A 21,279-nucleotide genomic window follows, 5' to 3' on the forward strand; every position below is an offset into this window, starting at 1 on the left:
ATAAACACTGGCAGCGGCAGCAAGTGCATGCCCACAGCCACCCCTTGTTCCTTCACACCTTGTATCAGCTTTAATCCAGTCCTGTGCTGCCTGCTGAGCAGCACTGAACAACACTGCCTGGGCCCAGGCTTTTATCTCTGAGGCAGGCCCCATTATGATGTCAGAAAGCTGGCTCTGGAATCCTGAGGGCTCCACTATGACACGTGCAAAGTTCCGTCTGAACTTTATATAAGACTGTGAGGCTCAGTCAGTCACTCAGTGTTGCCTGAGAGGGCAACACTGCAACAGCCGGCCGCCAGGCTGTCTTTTTTTTGCACATTTATTTGCCTCCAGGAGGCCACAAGAGGGAGACAAGGGACTGCAAAATGGAAAATAGGCATCCACCAACTTTACAGACAACTTCTCTTTGCTCCTACAACCTCCATCCTTGCACAGTTTGTTATTCTTCCAGGTAACATAGTAACAAATCCAAATTGCTGCTCTCTTTGTAGGCAAGCAAGGGTTTGTTGCAACTGCAATTCTTACTTCTTCTTGAAATGTAGGGACGACAGTACATTCCATCACATCCACCTAGTGTACACAGGTAGGTCCATTGTGGCGGGTAGGCGGCTGGCTGCTTTAATGGCTGTTTGCTGTTCCCCTACTCCACTCCACTCCACTATTTGACTGTGGTGCTGCATCAATCAGTGGCTGGCTCAGGTGCAGCTCTTTAACTTACCTAGGAGGGAGGGAGGGAGGGCGGAGAGAAGACAAGGAAGGTGAATGAGCTGTTCCAATGTGAAATGCCGGAAACACAGAAACACAGAAGACACACACACACACACACACAACAAGAGGTGGCAATGTATTCATTAATTGCATTTAATAAATGAGCTCATTATCACACATGACTGTACAAATGCATTGTCCAACAGGTGTTGAAATAATGGGATTAAAAGGGGAGATCCCTTCAGAAAGACAGAAACAATGGCAAAGAGAAAAAACACTTTTGGAATCTGATTTTAGTCAACACATAAGGGAAGGGTGCACCGGTCCTGGAAATACTGCAATACCAGGTCAATGCGTGGAGTGGACAGAGCAAGCTCTATTTCCATCTCCCTGTTCTAAAAATCCATTTAATATATGGTCCCCAGATAGGGGACGTATCAGATATTAAACTGATAAGAACAGATACTACACTTGATCTTAGCCAAAAGGCCGAGAAGCGATAACCCGAGCGGCCCTTGCCTTGCCCGAGCCTGTCCCATACTGCTGTTCACCCCTTGCAGCGATTCAGCCTACTCCTAGGCAATTCCATGGGGCCCTGCAGGCTCACACACATTTACAGCTACTAAGCGGGAGGTGAATAAAGGCCGGAGAGGAAGCCAGACAGGATTTGCTTCTTTTGCTTGCACCACAATGCAGTGCTGAAAGAGGAGGAATCTACATAAAAACGCCTTCCTGGCAACGCCCAAATGCCCTCCTGCCATGCAGATAAACACTGGCAGCGGCAGCAAGTGCATGCCCACAGCCACCCCTTGTTCCTTCACACCTTGTATCAGCTTTAATCCAGTCCTGTGCTGCCTGCTGAGCAGCACTGAACAACACTGCCTGGGCCCAGGCTTTTATCTCTGAGGCAGGCCCCATTATGATGTCAGAAAGCTGGCTCTGGAATCCTGAGGGCTCCACTATGACACGTGCAAAGTTCCGTCTGAACTTTATATAAGACTGTGAGGCTCAGTCAGTCACTCAGTGTTGCCTGAGAGGGCAACACTGCAACAGCCGGCCGCCAGGCTGTCTTTTTTTTGCACATTTATTTGCCTCCAGGAGGCCACAAGAGGGAGACAAGGGACTGCAAAATGGAAAATAGGCATCCACCAACTTTACAGACAACTTCTCTTTGCTCCTACAACCTCCATCCTTGCACAGTTTGTTATTCTTCCAGGTAACATAGTAACAAATCCAAATTGCTGCTCTCTTTGTAGGCAAGCAAGGGTTTGTTGCAACTGCAATTCTTACTTCTTCTTGAAATGTAGGGACGACAGTACATTCCATCACATCCACCTAGTGTACACAGGTAGGTCCATTGTGGCGGGTAGGCGGCTGGCTGCTTTAATGGCTGTTTGCTGTTCCCCTACTCCACTCCACTCCACTATTTGACTGTGGTGCTGCATCAATCAGTGGCTGGCTCAGGTGCAGCTCTTTAACTTACCTAGGAGGGAGGGAGGGAGGGCGGAGAGAAGACAAGGAAGGTGAATGAGCTGTTCCAATGTGAAATGCCGGAAACACAGAAACACAGAAGACACACACACACACACACACAACAAGAGGTGGCAATGTATTCATTAATTGCATTTAATAAATGAGCTCATTATCACACATGACTGTACAAATGCATTGTCCAACAGGTGTTGAAATAATGGGATTAAAAGGGGAGATCCCTTCAGAAAGACAGAAACAATGGCAAAGAGAAAAAACACTTTTGGAATCTGATTTTAGTCAACACATAAGGGAAGGGTGCACCGGTCCTGGAAATACTGCAATACCAGGTCAATGCGTGGAGTGGACAGAGCAAGCTCTATTTCCATCTCCCTGTTCTAAAAATCCATTTAATATATGGTCCCCAGATAGGGGACGTATCAGATATTAAACTGATAAGAACAGATACTACACTTGATCTTAGCCAAAAGGCCGAGAAGCGATAACCCGAGCGGCCCTTGCCTTGCCCGAGCCTGTCCCATACTGCTGTTCACCCCTTGCAGCGATTCAGCCTACTCCTAGGCAATTCCATGGGGCCCTGCAGGCTCACACACATTTACAGCTACTAAGCGGGAGGTGAATAAAGGCCGGAGAGGAAGCCAGACAGGATTTGCTTCTTTTGCTTGCACCACAATGCAGTGCTGAAAGAGGAGGAATCTACATAAAAACGCCTTCCTGGCAACGCCCAAATGCCCTCCTGCCATGCAGATAAACACTGGCAGCGGCAGCAAGTGCATGCCCACAGCCACCCCTTGTTCCTTCACACCTTGTATCAGCTTTAATCCAGTCCTGTGCTGCCTGCTGAGCAGCACTGAACAACACTGCCTGGGCCCAGGCTTTTATCTCTGAGGCAGGCCCCATTATGATGTCAGAAAGCTGGCTCTGGAATCCTGAGGGCTCCACTATGACACGTGCAAAGTTCCGTCTGAACTTTATATAAGACTGTGAGGCTCAGTCAGTCACTCAGTGTTGCCTGAGAGGGCAACACTGCAACAGCCGGCCGCCAGGCTGTCTTTTTTTTGCACATTTATTTGCCTCCAGGAGGCCACAAGAGGGAGACAAGGGACTGCAAAATGGAAAATAGGCATCCACCAACTTTACAGACAACTTCTCTTTGCTCCTACAACCTCCATCCTTGCACAGTTTGTTATTCTTCCAGGTAACATAGTAACAAATCCAAATTGCTGCTCTCTTTGTAGGCAAGCAAGGGTTTGTTGCAACTGCAATTCTTACTTCTTCTTGAAATGTAGGGACGACAGTACATTCCATCACATCCACCTAGTGTACACAGGTAGGTCCATTGTGGCGGGTAGGCGGCTGGCTGCTTTAATGGCTGTTTGCTGTTCCCCTACTCCACTCCACTCCACTATTTGACTGTGGTGCTGCATCAATCAGTGGCTGGCTCAGGTGCAGCTCTTTAACTTACCTAGGAGGGAGGGAGGGAGGGCGGAGAGAAGACAAGGAAGGTGAATGAGCTGTTCCAATGTGAAATGCCGGAAACACAGAAACACAGAAGACACACACACACACACACACAACAAGAGGTGGCAATGTATTCATTAATTGCATTTAATAAATGAGCTCATTATCACACATGACTGTACAAATGCATTGTCCAACAGGTGTTGAAATAATGGGATTAAAAGGGGAGATCCCTTCAGAAAGACAGAAACAATGGCAAAGAGAAAAAACACTTTTGGAATCTGATTTTAGTCAACACATAAGGGAAGGGTGCACCGGTCCTGGAAATACTGCAATACCAGGTCAATGCGTGGAGTGGACAGAGCAAGCTCTATTTCCATCTCCCTGTTCTAAAAATCCATTTAATATATGGTCCCCAGATAGGGGACGTATCAGATATTAAACTGATAAGAACAGATTTTTTACTTTTTTATTGAATTATTCAGAAAATACAATACATTATATCAGAAGAATTTTGCAAAACATGAACAACAGATAAGAACAAAAAACATCAAAGTCCTGACATCAGAAACATTTAAATCATGTCACCAAGCCTTTTCTAACCGCGCAAACAGCAAGCATCTCCAATAGTTCCTGCTTCAGGGGTTTACCATCCCATTCATTCTTGACCTCTTCCACCAACCAAGGTGGTATTTTATATGTTTCCATAAAACGGAAAAATTGTTTTGTCAAATGCGTCTCTATTATTCCACGCAAAACCTCTACATCCGCCTTCTTCCGTAAATTAATCGACTCTCTTATTATATCCTCTCTTTCTTCACTTTCTTCTTTAGATATTTTAGCTTTCCCAATTTTCCTTTTTTCAGCAATTTTACCTTTGCCCACATCAGTATCTTTAATACCTCCTCCTCCACTATTCTCCACTTTTTCCGTTACTGAAGAAACCTCTTCAATATTCGGTTTACTTTTCTCCCTGCTTGCTCCACTCTCTTGTTGCACTCCTCTTCTATGTCTCTTTGGACATATCCTGAAGACATGCCCACCCTCTCCACACATGTTACAAATCTTTTCCTCTTTGCAGTCTTGATAGTCGTGGCCTTCATGCAAACATTTTGTACACACAATCTTTTGACATTCTGCTGTATTGTGCCCATATTTCTTACAGTTCCTGCAAAAAATGTCCATTCCAGAAAAGAACAAATCTCCAGTCGTGTTTCCAATTTTAAAGCGAGCTGGTGGGGTTACCATTTTTCCTGAAGTTCTGTCCAGTTTCATTGAACAAAAAAATCTCCATTTTCCGGTCCAGAAGCCAAATTCATTCAGAACTTTGCCTTTCTCCACAACTTTCTCGCAATACTTCCCTAGGAATATACTAATATCCTCCTCTTCAACATATGGCGAGTACATCTTGACGGTCACAAGACGCTGCCACACAGAAAAGTGTGGTACCAACACCACACCTTCCAACTTTGGATCTTCACGTGACTTCAACAAGTTTACCGAAAACTTCAAATACGTTTCTTCATTGATGAACGTGACGTCATAGACACCTCTCTGTGGGTAGTCCATTACCGCCAGTATGTCCTCCTTGCTCAGCCGAAACAGTCCCAGCAACAAATCTTCGCTCAGGAAACGCAGGTCTTTCTTGGTCCTTTCCAGTTCCGTCACCGTAAAACGAACAGCATTCCTGGTCCTCATATATTCCGGTATGGCCTCCATTCTGATGGTTTTCAGGATAGACCTTCAACACCGAGGTGTCAGGTGGGTGATCGCTCCTCGTTGCCCTGGACTAATCCTCCTCCCCAATAGCAGCAGAGGGGTGAAGTCTCTTGTGAAAGAGACGATCCCCCCAGGCCAAGGAAAAGGGTACCAGGGCACCTCCTGACCAAGAAACAAGGCAATACCCTAAAGCACTACACTTGATCTTAGCCAAAAGGCCGAGAAGCGATAACCCGAGCGGCCCTTGCCTTGCCCGAGCCTGTCCCATACTGCTGTTCACCCCTTGCAGCGATTCAGCCTACTCCTAGGCAATTCCATGGGGCCCTGCAGGCTCACACACATTTACAGCTACTAAGCGGGAGGTGAATAAAGGCCGGAGAGGAAGCCAGACAGGATTTGCTTCTTTTGCTTGCACCACAATGCAGTGCTGAAAGAGGAGGAATCTACATAAAAACGCCTTCCTGGCAACGCCCAAATGCCCTCCTGCCATGCAGATAAACACTGGCAGCGGCAGCAAGTGCATGCCCACAGCCACCCCTTGTTCCTTCACACCTTGTATCAGCTTTAATCCAGTCCTGTGCTGCCTGCTGAGCAGCACTGAACAACACTGCCTGGGCCCAGGCTTTTATCTCTGAGGCAGGCCCCATTATGATGTCAGAAAGCTGGCTCTGGAATCCTGAGGGCTCCACTATGACACGTGCAAAGTTCCGTCTGAACTTTATATAAGACTGTGAGGCTCAGTCAGTCACTCAGTGTTGCCTGAGAGGGCAACACTGCAACAGCCGGCCGCCAGGCTGTCTTTTTTTTGCACATTTATTTGCCTCCAGGAGGCCACAAGAGGGAGACAAGGGACTGCAAAATGGAAAATAGGCATCCACCAACTTTACAGACAACTTCTCTTTGCTCCTACAACCTCCATCCTTGCACAGTTTGTTATTCTTCCAGGTAACATAGTAACAAATCCAAATTGCTGCTCTCTTTGTAGGCAAGCAAGGGTTTGTTGCAACTGCAATTCTTACTTCTTCTTGAAATGTAGGGACGACAGTACATTCCATCACATCCACCTAGTGTACACAGGTAGGTCCATTGTGGCGGGTAGGCGGCTGGCTGCTTTAATGGCTGTTTGCTGTTCCCCTACTCCACTCCACTCCACTATTTGACTGTGGTGCTGCATCAATCAGTGGCTGGCTCAGGTGCAGCTCTTTAACTTACCTAGGAGGGAGGGAGGGAGGGCGGAGAGAAGACAAGGAAGGTGAATGAGCTGTTCCAATGTGAAATGCCGGAAACACAGAAACACAGAAGACACACACACACACACACACAACAAGAGGTGGCAATGTATTCATTAATTGCATTTAATAAATGAGCTCATTATCACACATGACTGTACAAATGCATTGTCCAACAGGTGTTGAAATAATGGGATTAAAAGGGGAGATCCCTTCAGAAAGACAGAAACAATGGCAAAGAGAAAAAACACTTTTGGAATCTGATTTTAGTCAACACATAAGGGAAGGGTGCACCGGTCCTGGAAATACTGCAATACCAGGTCAATGCGTGGAGTGGACAGAGCAAGCTCTATTTCCATCTCCCTGTTCTAAAAATCCATTTAATATATGGTCCCCAGATAGGGGACGTATCAGATATTAAACTGATAAGAACAGATAAGGTTTCAACAAAGTTTTTTATTGGCAAAAATAATATATTTTACAGACTTTTTTTTAAAATTGAAACCACAAGATAAAATCAACAGCATAATACATGAATATTCATACATTTAAATGAATACAAAAGTAATAATAATAAGACCATTAATACAGATGTTATAATAAAAGTACAGAACAATAGCAGGATAAAATTTATACAGGGCATAAAAGACATAAAAGAATAAAACCATTTTTATTTACAATGTTATGGTATTCCACATTTGCAAACACCACATGGATGTTGCTTCTTTTACCCCTAGCTGCTTTTTGTCCCTAAGATAATAAATATACATTTCACTTAGGGCATATTTCACACAATTTTTAACGTCAATAAAATCATGTTTAAAAAGCAGAATGTTCCTAACCTTCCAAATGGCATTCTTAAAACAGTTTAAAATGATCCAACAGACCATTTGCTGTTTAAAACTTGGGCAGTTAAAAAGACCATAAAACACGTATTCAAATTTAAGATCTTTAAGACCGCAGGCCCATTTCAGCAATGGGCCTACCTTCCTCCAAACCTCCTGTGCATATGGGCAGTTCCAAAACAGGTGCATTATCGTCTCGTCGTCACCACACCTGTCTCTCGGGCACTTGGCTCTCGCCACCAGTCCTCGCCTATGCTGGAATTCACGAGTAGGGAGGCACTGGTGAACGATTGCCCAGGCAAGGTCCTTGTGCACATTTGCCATAAATTTCCCGAAAACGTTCCGCCACACCACCTTGGACCTTGCCTGTGAGAAATTTGAAACTGCCAGTGTATCCTCCTGCCGCCTACAGGAGAGTGACACTTTTTTCTGGTCCCCCAATATGTCAGGCTCCAATTCTTGGAGACCTAGGAGCCTGACAGTTTTTTCGAGCACCGCATATTGTTTTGGGGGACACAGAAGCACAGGAGAATTCAAAGGGACACGAAACCATCGTTTAAAAATCATGCCCGTAGCGTACTTTAAAAAGTAGCTAAAAATACCATCAGAATTATACATTTTAAAACAGAAGCAAAAGTATTTAATGTAAAAGAAGTTAAAAAGGTTAGGAACATCTCTCCCGCCATTGTCCTTACATCTGTACATAAAATCACGTTTTAGTTTTTCCATTTTGGAACCCCATAAAAACATAAAACAGATCCTGGTCACTTTTTTAATATATAAAATTGTTGGAGGGAAAACCATAGCTACATAAAGCATTATGGGTAATAAAACAGATTTAATTATTAAAACTTTTCCCTCCATGGTGAGATTTCTCAAATTCCACATTAAAACCTTTTTTTCCATTTTGGCAATTACTGAATCCCAATTGGGTCTCCCATCGTTTTCTTGATTAAAAACAATTCCTAAAATTTTTATCTGATCCTGCTGCATGTTAACTCCTGGTGTCACAGAGGAATCCCATACACCAGTATAAAAACAGTCACACTTATCAACGTTTAATTTAAAACCAGAGGCTTCACAAAAAAAGCCGGTGTTCCTCAATGCCCGTCTCATAGAAGCGGCGTCTGGGCATAGGACGGTGGCGTCATCCATATAGCCTAGGATTTTTACCTGGTTCCCCCTTCCTCCAGGTATGGGCACGCCTCTGATGACTTTATCATCTCTTATTAGGGTGAACAGAGGTTCTATGGCACAAATAAAAAGGAGCGGAGACAACGGGCACCCCTGTTTCACCCCTGATAAAAGAGGAACACCTTTAGTTAAAAATCCGTTGATAGAAATTTGGCTAAAACAGGATCGATATAAAAGCTTAATACGTGTTAAAATAATTTCAGGAACAGCCATCTTTTTAAGAACCATAAAAAGATATTCATGGGAGACCCGGTCAAAAGCCTTCTCGAAATCTAAGGATAAAATAGCAAGGCTTTGACCCCTTTCTTTAAAATACCAAATGATGTCACGTAAAATATTCAGGGACTCAGTAATTGACCTCCCAGGTACCCCACATACCTGGTTTGGATGGATTAATTTATGAATAAAAGGTTTAAAACGGATTGTTATTAGTTTAGCTAAAATTTTACAATCAACGTTTAAAAGAGTAATAGGGCGCCAGTTTTTTAACTGGTCCCTCTCACCTTTTTTAAAAATTAAGGACACAATCCCCCTCCTCCAGGAAGGGGGCAGCTCTTCAGTAATAAAAACTTCCTTATACAATAAAAACATGTCATTCTTTAAAATTTCCCAAAAAGCATGATAAAATTCGATGGGCAGACCATCTTCCCCAGGAGCTTTCCCATTAGAAAAACTTTTAAAAGCAAATAAAAGTTCCTCCAAGGTAATATTACGGGATAAAACTTCCTGGTCTAAAATATCTAGCTTGGCATCAAGGGAATTAAGAACATGTTCTAAAAAGGAAGGATCAATATTTTTCTTGTTAAAAAGAGATTGGTAGAAATTAAAAGCAGAATTTAAAATGCCGACCATAGTGGTTTCTCCTTCAAGGTTTAAAATGACATCTCGTTTATCCATTACCTTTTTGAAGAAGAACCGGGAACACTTCTCGCCATCCTCGAGGTGCTTTACATGTGAATTAAAAATTATTTGTTTCCCTTTCTCTTCTATGGCATATTTTATTTCAGCTTTAAGATTTAAGATATCATCATCAACATCCATACCAATCTCCTTCAATTTAAAAAGTACATGTAAACGTTTATTAAGAACATAAAACCATTGTTTTTTCTCTTTTGCTTTCTTCTTACCTGCTCGAATAAAAAAAGCTCTGATTTTGGGTTTAATGCCCTCCCACCAGTGTAGCATAGGCTGACTGGGCGCTCTATGGGACTGCCAACACTGGTAGGTCCGCACAAACTCCTCTTTAATGATGGGGTCCTCCAGGAGTGTGGTGTTTAGTCTCCAGGGACCCCTACAAGCTTTTTGCTCTCCCTCTAGCTCCAGGTGCACTGAAAGGAGCTTGTGATCAGATAAAATATTTGTTAAAAGCAAACATTTTTTGGGAATAAAACTATTAGAAGTGAAAATAAAATCAATTCTGGAGCTCACTCTTCCATTGGACCAGGTGGGGCCTGGGTCCGCAGGCAAGAGTTCCCTCCAGCAATCTTTCAATTTAAAATCACCAATAAAATTCTTGAGCAGGTAAGAAGTACGGTCAATTTTTCGATTAAAATCCCCACCCTGGCGGTGTTCTCCATCTCGCACACAGTTAAAATCACCACCCACCAGCAGGGGGGTAGACCCAACACAAAACAATGGTAAAATCTCTAATAGTTCTGCCCTCTCCTGTTTGGTAGGAGGGGCATAAACGTTTAAAACACGAATTAAAGTTCCATTAAAAAGCAAATGTATTAAAATAGCTCTGCCGGGCATGATTTCAGTCACTGTTTGGATGGAGATAAAACGACCTCGGCAGAGCAATCCAACCCCCGCAGAGCGACAGTCATTTCCACCAGACCAGACTGAGGGGCCTAGTTTCCAGTCCATCTTTAAATCTTGATATTCCAAGTCATTAGGGATTCCACATTCTTGAAGCAGGCAAAGGTCAAAGTCCACAGTCTCTAAAAATGAAAATAAAGCAGTCCTGCGGACAGGGCTCTTTAGGGACCTCACATTTAGTGAGGCGACTTTGATAGGAACCAACATAGTCTTAGTTGAGGTCAGGGTCCGAACCAGAAGAGTCGTACTCGGAGATCAGCTGCGAGTCTGGACCCCCTTTTTGAGGGGTCAATAAATCTTGGATGTTGGTAGGGTCAGAGCCAGATACGTGGGCGGCTCCAACCCCCACACTGCTCTCATCCGAACTCCGATAGGCAGCTTTCCTCCGAACTCCGGACTCCTCTTCCTCTCGCTGTCTCTTTGCAGAATGGCTCCTATCCATCTCCTCGAAGTCGCTCTCACCCATCTCTGGCCCCTGGCTGAAGATATCGCTGATGTCCTTCCTGGGCAGCTGCACAGGGGCCTGTGAGGTCCCATCGCTCTTGGCAACCTTTGCCTGCTTACGGGGAGCCTTCATCGCAAGCCCCTCCACAACCGCAGTGGAGGAACTTTGCTCCGACCCCCCCGTTGACCGGAAATGGTCAAAACGAGGCTCCAATCCAGCATATTTTAGGGTTTTCTTAATGGAGCCCTCGTCTGACACAGAGTGTCTCCGCTCCATGCCCACACTCTTGGGACAGGCGTCAGGTCCTACTGCAGAACCTACGGAGCCACGACGCCTGTCGCTAACCACTGCCTCAACAGGGTCCACTGCAGGCGGAGCAGAGGACCTGTTTGCAGAGGTGCCGGTCAACTTATGTCCAGCAGAGTCAGAATTCCTCCTGCTCTGCCTGGACCCGGTGGAATCCCTATGGCCGTCCCTCGAGGCTGACATCGGTGGGCCCCCCGATGGAGCTGTGAAGGACTTTGGCCTGGACCCCTCAGTCGTCAATGCTCGTTTTGGGGCATTACCAGCGGCGTCTGCACATGTTGCAAACTGCCGCTCTGGCCCTGGTCTGGGTGGCCCAGATTTCGCTCTGCGGGGGCAATCTTTAAAAGCATGCCCAGTCATGCCGCACAGATTGCACAACACCTCGGAACTGCATTTTGCCGCTACGTGTCCAACCTGGCCACACCTGTTACACTGCACCACATGGGGCCGGTCACAATGTTCTCTGGTGTGGCCATATCTCAAGCAGTTCCGGCAGGCTATTGGCATCTGGGGGTAAAATAGGAATCCTCGATTCTTCCCAATGGCAAAGTTCTGGGGTGGGTGATGTAAGCCTCCAATGCCATTGGGATCCTGGCGGAACTTCACCCAATATTTTCTTTTGCCATTCCAGAAGCTCTGGGTGTTCAAGATTTTATGTGAGAAGCGGACCTCCCTGCAGTAACGACTGAGGAAGGTTTCAATGTCACACTCTGAGACAAATGGACTGAACATGCACATCACGAGCGGGACTTCTTCCTCCCCGTAGAGGAATAAAAAGTTCAGTCCATTTAGCCGCTCCTCACTCTGGTCCGCATCAGACAATCTTTTGTGCATGTTGTCGCAACATGCCGCGGCCGTAAAGGATACGGTGTACCGACCGCGGCTTTCCTGGTCGTTGAGACACAGGATGTCCGCCCGCTTGAGCCCCAGGAAGTCCAGCAGAATCACCTCCACAATGAAGCGAAGGTTCTTCCGCTGGCGATGGCCTTCTTCCACCTCGATGCGGACGGACTGGCGCAACCGGGTGTCCCCGGATGCAAATCCAAATGTATATGGCATTTTCAGTGCCTGGGGGCTAAGCCTGTCCCTTATAGCAGCAAGGGCTCAGATTCCACAATTAAGTGGAACCCTCCCCCAAGGCCAAGGATTAGGGTACCCCAGACACCTACGAAGCCCGATAAACGCCCTCGGAACGCTCTTAGAAAAACGCCTCAAGGCCGGTTGACCTCTTGGGTAAGGCGCGATCGCAACTCGTTGTCCGGGGGCTAAGCCCACTCCCCAAATAGCAGCAAGGGGGTGAAGTCTCTCTGTGAAAAGAGACGATCCCCCAAGGCCAAGGAGCAGGGTACCCCGGACACCTCCCAACAAAACCAGATGCAGAAATACTACACCTGATCTTGCCAAAAGGCCGAGAAGCGATAACCCGAGCGGCCCTTGCCTTGCCCGAGCCTGTCCCATACTGCTGTTCACCCCTTGCAGCGATTCAGCCTACTCCTAGGCAATTCCATGGGGCCCTGCAGGCTCACACACATTTACAGCTACTAAGCGGGAGGTGAATAAAGGCCGGAGAGGAAGCCAGACAGGATTTGCTTCTTTTGCTTGCACCACAATGCAGTGCTGAAAGAGGAGGAATCTACATAAAAACGCCTTCCTGGCAACGCCCAAATGCCCTCCTGCCATGCAGATAAACACTGGCAGCGGCAGCAAGTGCATGCCCACAGCCACCCCTTGTTCCTTCACACCTTGTATCAGCTTTAATCCAGTCCTGTGCTGCCTGCTGAGCAGCACTGAACAACACTGCCTGGGCCCAGGCTTTTATCTCTGAGGCAGGCCCCATTATGATGTCAGAAAGCTGGCTCTGGAATCCTGAGGGCTCCACTATGACACGTGCAAAGTTCCGTCTGAACTTTATATAAGACTGTGAGGCTCAGTCAGTCACTCAGTGTTGCCTGAGAGGGCAACACTGCAACAGCCGGCCGCCAGGCTGTCTTTTTTTTGCACATTTATTTGCCTCCAGGAGGCCACAAGAGGGAGACAAGGGACTGCAAAATGGAAAATAGGCATCCACCAACTTTACAGACAACTTCTCTTTGCTCCTACAACCTCCATCCTTGCACAGTTTGTTATTCTTCCAGGTAACATAGTAACAAATCCAAATTGCTGCTCTCTTTGTAGGCAAGCAAGGGTTTGTTGCAACTGCAATTCTTACTTCTTCTTGAAATGTAGGGACGACAGTACATTCCATCACATCCACCTAGTGTACACAGGTAGGTCCATTGTGGCGGGTAGGCGGCTGGCTGCTTTAATGGCTGTTTGCTGTTCCCCTACTCCACTCCACTCCACTATTTGACTGTGGTGCTGCATCAATCAGTGGCTGGCTCAGGTGCAGCTCTTTAACTTACCTAGGAGGGAGGGAGGGAGGGCGGAGAGAAGACAAGGAAGGTGAATGAGCTGTTCCAATGTGAAATGCCGGAAACACAGAAACACAGAAGACACACACACACACACACACAACAAGAGGTGGCAATGTATTCATTAATTGCATTTAATAAATGAGCTCATTATCACACATGACTGTACAAATGCATTGTCCAACAGGTGTTGAAATAATGGGATTAAAAGGGGAGATCCCTTCAGAAAGACAGAAACAATGGCAAAGAGAAAAAACACTTTTGGAATCTGATTTTAGTCAACACATAAGGGAAGGGTGCACCGGTCCTGGAAATACTGCAATACCAGGTCAATGCGTGGAGTGGACAGAGCAAGCTCTATTTCCATCTCCCTGTTCTAAAAATCCATTTAATATATGGTCCCCAGATAGGGGACGTATCAGATATTAAACTGATAAGAACAGATACTACACTTGATCTTAGCCAAAAGGCCGAGAAGCGATAACCCGAGCGGCCCTTGCCTTGCCCGAGCCTGTCCCATACTGCTGTTCACCCCTTGCAGCGATTCAGCCTACTCCTAGGCAATTCCATGGGGCCCTGCAGGCTCACACACATTTACAGCTACTAAGCGGGAGGTGAATAAAGGCCGGAGAGGAAGCCAGACAGGATTTGCTTCTTTTGCTTGCACCACAATGCAGTGCTGAAAGAGGAGGAATCTACATAAAAACGCCTTCCTGGCAACGCCCAAATGCCCTCCTGCCATGCAGATAAACACTGGCAGCGGCAGCAAGTGCATGCCCACAGCCACCCCTTGTTCCTTCACACCTTGTATCAGCTTTAATCCAGTCCTGTGCTGCCTGCTGAGCAGCACTGAACAACACTGCCTGGGCCCAGGCTTTTATCTCTGAGGCAGGCCCCATTATGATGTCAGAAAGCTGGCTCTGGAATCCTGAGGGCTCCACTATGACACGTGCAAAGTTCCGTCTGAACTTTATATAAGACTGTGAGGCTCAGTCAGTCACTCAGTGTTGCCTGAGAGGGCAACACTGCAACAGCCGGCCGCCAGGCTGTCTTTTTTTTGCACATTTATTTGCCTCCAGGAGGCCACAAGAGGGAGACAAGGGACTGCAAAATGGAAAATAGGCATCCACCAACTTTACAGACAACTTCTCTTTGCTCCTACAACCTCCATCCTTGCACAGTTTGTTATTCTTCCAGGTAACATAGTAACAAATCCAAATTGCTGCTCTCTTTGTAGGCAAGCAAGGGTTTGTTGCAACTGCAATTCTTACTTCTTCTTGAAATGTAGGGACGACAGTACATTCCATCACATCCACCTAGTGTACACAGGTAGGTCCATTGTGGCGGGTAGGCGGCTGGCTGCTTTAATGGCTGTTTGCTGTTCCCCTACTCCACTCCACTCCACTATTTGACTGTGGTGCTGCATCAATCAGTGGCTGGCTCAGGTGCAGCTCTTTAACTTACCTAGGAGGGAGGGAGGGAGGGCGGAGAGAAGACAAGGAAGGTGAATGAGCTGTTCCAATGTGAAATGCCGGAAACACAGAAACACAGAAGACACACACACACACACACACAACAAGAGGTGGCAATGTATTCATTAATTGCATTTAATAAATGAGCTCATTATCACACATGACTGTACAAATGCATTGTCCAACAGGTGTTGAAATAATGGGATTAAAAGGGGAGATCCCTTCAGAAAGACAGAAACAATGGCAAAGAGAAAAAACACTTTTGGAATCTGATTTTAGTCAACACATAAGGGAAGGGTGCACCGGTCCTGGAAATACTGCAATACCAGGTCAATGCGTGGAGTGGACAGAGCAAGCTCTATTTCCATCTCCCTGTTCTAAAAATCCATTTAATATATGGTCCCCAGATAGGGGACGTATCAGATATTAAACTGATAAGAACAGATACTACACTTGATCTTAGCCAAAAGGCCGAGAAGCGATAACCCGAGCGGCCCTTGCCTTGCCCGAGCCTGTCCCATACTGCTGTTCACCCCTTGCAGCGATTCAGCCTACTCCTAGGCAATTCCATGGGGCCCTGCAGGCTCACACACATTTACAGCTACTAAGCGGGAGGTGAATAAAGGCCGGAGAGGAAGCCAGACAGGATTTGCTTCTTTTGCTTGCACCACAATGCAGTGCTGAAAGAGGAGGAATCTACATAAAAACGCCTTCCTGGCAACGCCCAAATGCCCTCCTGCCATGCAGATAAACACTGGCAGCGGCAGCAAGTGCATGCCCACAGCCACCCCTTGTTCCTTCACACCTTGTATCAGCTTTAATCCAGTCCTGTGCTGCCTGCTGAGCAGCACTGAACAACACTGCCTGGGCCCAGGCTTTTATCTCTGAGGCAGGCCCCATTATGATGTCAGAAAGCTGGCTCTGGAATCCTGAGGGCTCCACTATGACACGTGCAAAGTTCCGTCTGAACTTTATATAAGACTGTGAGGCTCAGTCAGTCACTCAGTGTTGCCTGAGAGGGCAACACTGCAACAGCCGGCCGCCAGGCTGTCTTTTTTTTGCACATTTATTTGCCTCCAGGAGGCCACAAGAGGGAGACAAGGGACTGCAAAATGGAAAATAGGCATCCACCAACTTTACAGACAACTTCTCTTTGCTCCTACAACCTCCATCCTTGCACAGTTTGTTATTCTTCCAGGTAACATAGTAACAAATCCAAATTGCTGCTCTCTTTGTAGGCAAGCAAGGGTTTGTTGCAACTGCAATTCTTACTTCTTCTTGAAATGTAGGGACGACAGTACATTCCATCACATCCACCTAGTGTACACAGGTAGGTCCATTGTGGCGGGTAGGCGGCTGGCTGCTTTAATGGCTGTTTGCTGTTCCCCTACTCCACTCCACTCCACTATTTGACTGTGGTGCTGCATCAATCAGTGGCTGGCTCAGGTGCAGCTCTTTAACTTACCTAGGAGGGAGGGAGGGAGGGCGGAGAGAAGACAAGGAAGGTGAATGAGCTGTTCCAATGTGAAATGCCGGAAACACAGAAACACAGAAGACACACACACACACACACACAACAAGAGGTGGCAATGTATTCATTAATTGCATTTAATAAATGAGCTCATTATCACACATGACTGTACAAATGCATTGTCCAACAGGTGTTGAAATAATGGGATTAAAAGGGGAGATCCCTTCAGAAAGACAGAAACAATGGCAAAGAGAAAAAACACTTTTGGAATCTGATTTTAGTCAACACATAAGGGAAGGGTGCACCGGTCCTGGAAATACTGCAATACCAGGTCAATGCGTGGAGTGGACAGAGCAAGCTCTATTTCCATCTCCCTGTTCTAAAAATCCATTTAATATATGGTCCCCAGATAGGGGACGTATCAGATATTAAACTGATAAGAACAGATACTACACTTGATCTTAGCCAAAAGGCCGAGAAGCGATAACCCGAGCGGCCCTTGCCTTGCCCGAGCCTGTCCCATACTGCTGTTCACCCCTTGCAGCGATTCAGCCTACTCCTAGGCAATTCCATGGGGCCCTGCAGGCTCACACACATTTACAGCTACTAAGCGGGAGGTGAATAAAGGCCGGAGAGGAAGCCAGACAGGATTTGCTTCTTTTGCTTGCACCACAATGCAGTGCTGAAAGAGGAGGAATCTACATAAAAACGCCTTCCTGGCAACGCCCAAATGCCCTCCTGCCATGCAGATAAACACTGGCAGCGGCAGCAAGTGCATGCCCACAGCCACCCCTTGTTCCTTCACACCTTGTATCAGCTTTAATCCAGTCCTGTGCTGCCTGCTGAGCAGCACTGAACAACACTGCCTGGGCCCAGGCTTTTATCTCTGAGGCAGGCCCCATTATGATGTCAGAAAGCTGGCTCTGGAATCCTGAGGGCTCCACTATGACACGTGCAAAGTTCCGTCTGAACTTTATATAAGACTGTGAGGCTCAGTCAGTCACTCAGTGTTGCCTGAGAGGGCAACACTGCAACAGCCGGCCGCCAGGCTGTCTTTTTTTTGCACATTTATTTGCCTCCAGGAGGCCACAAGAGGGAGACAAGGGACTGCAAAATGGAAAATAGGCATCCACCAACTTTACAGACAACTTCTCTTTGCTCCTACAACCTCCATCCTTGCACAGTTTGTTATTCTTCCAGGTAACATAGTAACAAATCCAAATTGCTGCTCTCTTTGTAGGCAAGCAAGGGTTTGTTGCAACTGCAATTCTTACTTCTTCTTGAAATGTAGGGACGACAGTACATTCCATCACATCCACCTAGTGTACACAGGTAGGTCCATTGTGGCGGGTAGGCGGCTGGCTGCTTTAATGGCTGTTTGCTGTTCCCCTACTCCACTCCACTCCACTATTTGACTGTGGTGCTGCATCAATCAGTGGCTGGCTCAGGTGCAGCTCTTTAACTTACCTAGGAGGGAGGGAGGGAGGGCGGAGAGAAGACAAGGAAGGTGAATGAGCTGTTCCAATGTGAAATGCCGGAAACACAGAAACACAGAAGACACACACACACACACACACAACAAGAGGTGGCAATGTATTCATTAATTGCATTTAATAAATGAGCTCATTATCACACATGACTGTACAAATGCATTGTCCAACAGGTGTTGAAATAATGGGATTAAAAGGGGAGATCCCTTCAGAAAGACAGAAACAATGGCAAAGAGAAAAAACACTTTTGGAATCTGATTTTAGTCAACACATAAGGGAAGGGTGCACCGGTCCTGGAAATACTGCAATACCAGGTCAATGCGTGGAGTGGACAGAGCAAGCTCTATTTCCATCTCCCTGTTCTAAAAATCCATTTAATATATGGTCCCCAGATAGGGGACGTATCAGATATTAAACTGATAAGAACAGATACTACACTTGATCTTAGCCAAAAGGCCGAGAAGCGATAACCCGAGCGGCCCTTGCCTTGCCCGAGCCTGTCCCATACTGCTGTTCACCCCTTGCAGCGATTCAGCCTACTCCTAGGCAATTCCATGGGGCCCTGCAGGCTCACACACATTTACAGCTACTAAGCGGGAGGTGAATAAAGGCCGGAGAGGAAGCCAGACAGGATTTGCTTCTTTTGCTTGCACCACAATGCAGTGCTGAAAGAGGAGGAATCTACATAAAAACGCCTTCCTGGCAACGCCCAAATGCCCTCCTGCCATGCAGATAAACACTGGCAGCGGCAGCAAGTGCATGCCCACAGCCACCCCTTGTTCCTTCACACCTTGTATCAGCTTTAATCCAGTCCTGTGCTGCCTGCTGAGCAGCACTGAACAACACTGCCTGGGCCCAGGCTTTTATCTCTGAGGCAGGCCCCATTATGATGTCAGAAAGCTGGCTCTGGAATCCTGAGGGCTCCACTATGACACGTGCAAAGTTCCGTCTGAACTTTATATAAGACTGTGAGGCTCAGTCAGTCACTCAGTGTTGCCTGAGAGGGCAACACTGCAACAGCCGGCCGCCAGGCTGTCTTTTTTTTGCACATTTATTTGCCTCCAGGAGGCCACAAGAGGGAGACAAGGGACTGCAAAATGGAAAATAGGCATCCACCAACTTTACAGACAACTTCTCTTTGCTCCTACAACCTCCATCCTTGCACAGTTTGTTATTCTTCCAGGTAACATAGTAACAAATCCAAATTGCTGCTCTCTTTGTAGGCAAGCAAGGGTTTGTTGCAACTGCAATTCTTACTTCTTCTTGAAATGTAGGGACGACAGTACATTCCATCACATCCACCTAGTGTACACAGGTAGGTCCATTGTGGCGGGTAGGCGGCTGGCTGCTTTAATGGCTGTTTGCTGTTCCCCTACTCCACTCCACTCCACTATTTGACTGTGGTGCTGCATCAATCAGTGGCTGGCTCAGGTGCAGCTCTTTAACTTACCTAGGAGGGAGGGAGGGAGGGCGGAGAGAAGACAAGGAAGGTGAATGAGCTGTTCCAATGTGAAATGCCGGAAACACAGAAACACAGAAGACACACACACACACACACACAACAAGAGGTGGCAATGTATTCATTAATTGCATTTAATAAATGAGCTCATTATCACACATGACTGTACAAATGCATTGTCCAACAGGTGTTGAAATAATGGGATTAAAAGGGGAGATCCCTTCAGAAAGACAGAAACAATGGCAAAGAGAAAAAACACTTTTGGAATCTGATTTTAGTCAACACATAAGGGAAGGGTGCACCGGTCCTGGAAATACTGCAATACCAGGTCAATGCGTGGAGTGGACAGAGCAAGCTCTATTTCCATCTCCCTGTTCTAAAAATCCATTTAATATATGGTCCCCAGATAGGGGACGTATCAGATATTAAACTGATAAGAACAGATACTACACTTGATCTTAGCCAAAAGGCCGAGAAGCGATAACCCGAGCGGCCCTTGCCTTGCCCGAGCCTGTCCCATACTGCTGTTCACCCCTTGCAGCGATTCAGCCTACTCCTAGGCAATTCCATGGGGCCCTGCAGGCTCACACACATTTACAGCTACTAAGCGGGAGGTGAATAAAGGCCGGAGAGGAAGCCAGACAGGATTTGCTTCTTTTGCTTGCACCACAATGCAGTGCTGAAAGAGGAGGAATCTACATAAAAACGCCTTCCTGGCAACGCCCAAATGCCCTCCTGCCATGCAGATAAACACTGGCAGCGGCAGCAAGTGCATGCCCACAGCCACCCCTTGTTCCTTCACACCTTGTATCAGCTTTAATCCAGTCCTGTGCTGCCTGCTGAGCAGCACTGAACAACACTGCCTGGGCCCAGGCTTTTATCTCTGAGGCAGGCCCCATTATGATGTCAGAAAGCTGGCTCTGGAATCCTGAGGGCTCCACTATGACACGTGCAAAGTTCCGTCTGAACTTTATATAAGACTGTGAGGCTCAGTCAGTCACTCAGTGTTGCCTGAGAGGGCAACACTGCAACAGCCGGCCGCCAGGCTGTCTTTTTTTTGCACATTTATTTGCCTCCAGGAGGCCACAAGAGGGAGACAAGGGACTGCAAAATGGAAAATAGGCATCCACCAACTTTACAGACAACTTCTCTTTGCTCCTACAACCTCCATCCTTGCACAGTTTGTTATTCTTCCAGGTAACATAGTAACAAATCCAAATTGCTGCTCTCTTTGTAGGCAAGCAAGGGTTTGTTGCAACTGCAATTCTTACTTCTTCTTGAAATGTAGGGACGACAGTACATTCCATCACATCCACCTAGTGTACACAGGTAGGTCCATTGTGGCGGGTAGGCGGCTGGCTGCTTTAATGGCTGTTTGCTGTTCCCCTACTCCACTCCACTCCACTATTTGACTGTGGTGCTGCATCAATCAGTGGCTGGCTCAGGTGCAGCTCTTTAACTTACCTAGGAGGGAGGGAGGGAGGGCGGAGAGAAGACAAGGAAGGTGAATGAGCTGTTCCAATGTGAAATGCCGGAAACACAGAAACACAGAAGACACACACACACACACACACAACAAGAGGTGGCAATGTATTCATTAATTGCATTTAATAAATGAGCTCATTATCACACATGACTGTACAAATGCATTGTCCAACAGGTGTTGAAATAATGGGATTAAAAGGGGAGATCCCTTCAGAAAGACAGAAACAATGGCAAAGAGAAAAAACACTTTTGGAATCTGATTTTAGTCAACACAT

At 46.6% G+C, this 21,279-nt stretch overlaps 9 non-coding genes and 1 pseudogene across 9 annotated transcripts; all 10 read right to left on the minus strand.

The window, feature by feature from the left end:
- Positions 1 to 1,018: 1,018 nt before the first annotated feature.
- Positions 1,019 to 1,209, minus strand: LOC142704057 (U2 spliceosomal RNA). Its single transcript, XR_012867742.1, has one exon. It is a non-coding gene; the product is annotated as a U2 spliceosomal RNA (small nuclear RNA).
- Positions 1,210 to 2,491: 1,282 nt separating this feature from the next.
- On the minus strand, positions 2,492 to 2,682 carry LOC142704068 (U2 spliceosomal RNA). Its single transcript, XR_012867750.1, has one exon. It is a non-coding gene; the product is annotated as a U2 spliceosomal RNA (small nuclear RNA).
- Positions 2,683 to 3,964: 1,282 nt separating this feature from the next.
- LOC142704063 (U2 spliceosomal RNA) lies at positions 3,965 to 4,155 on the minus strand. The gene has a single exon (XR_012867747.1). It is a non-coding gene; the product is annotated as a U2 spliceosomal RNA (small nuclear RNA).
- A 1,312-nt stretch (positions 4,156 to 5,467) lies between these two features.
- LOC142704067 (U2 spliceosomal RNA) lies at positions 5,468 to 5,609 on the minus strand (annotated as a pseudogene).
- A 1,282-nt stretch (positions 5,610 to 6,891) lies between these two features.
- On the minus strand, positions 6,892 to 7,083 carry LOC142704064 (U2 spliceosomal RNA). Its single transcript, XR_012867748.1, has one exon. It is a non-coding gene; the product is annotated as a U2 spliceosomal RNA (small nuclear RNA).
- A 6,835-nt stretch (positions 7,084 to 13,918) lies between these two features.
- Positions 13,919 to 14,109, minus strand: LOC142704070 (U2 spliceosomal RNA). The gene has a single exon (XR_012867751.1). It is a non-coding gene; the product is annotated as a U2 spliceosomal RNA (small nuclear RNA).
- A 1,282-nt stretch (positions 14,110 to 15,391) lies between these two features.
- Positions 15,392 to 15,582, minus strand: LOC142704071 (U2 spliceosomal RNA). Its single transcript, XR_012867752.1, has one exon. It is a non-coding gene; the product is annotated as a U2 spliceosomal RNA (small nuclear RNA).
- A 1,282-nt stretch (positions 15,583 to 16,864) lies between these two features.
- Positions 16,865 to 17,055, minus strand: LOC142704072 (U2 spliceosomal RNA). The gene has a single exon (XR_012867753.1). It is a non-coding gene; the product is annotated as a U2 spliceosomal RNA (small nuclear RNA).
- A 1,282-nt stretch (positions 17,056 to 18,337) lies between these two features.
- LOC142704059 (U2 spliceosomal RNA) lies at positions 18,338 to 18,528 on the minus strand. The gene has a single exon (XR_012867743.1). It is a non-coding gene; the product is annotated as a U2 spliceosomal RNA (small nuclear RNA).
- Positions 18,529 to 19,810: 1,282 nt separating this feature from the next.
- Positions 19,811 to 20,001, minus strand: LOC142704060 (U2 spliceosomal RNA). The gene has a single exon (XR_012867744.1). It is a non-coding gene; the product is annotated as a U2 spliceosomal RNA (small nuclear RNA).
- Positions 20,002 to 21,279: the final 1,278 nt, after the last annotated feature.

Source organism: Rhinoderma darwinii, unplaced genomic scaffold, assembly GCF_050947455.1.
Source record: "Rhinoderma darwinii isolate aRhiDar2 unplaced genomic scaffold, aRhiDar2.hap1 Scaffold_2999, whole genome shotgun sequence".
Classification (NCBI taxonomy): domain Eukaryota; kingdom Metazoa; phylum Chordata; class Amphibia; order Anura; family Rhinodermatidae; genus Rhinoderma; species Rhinoderma darwinii.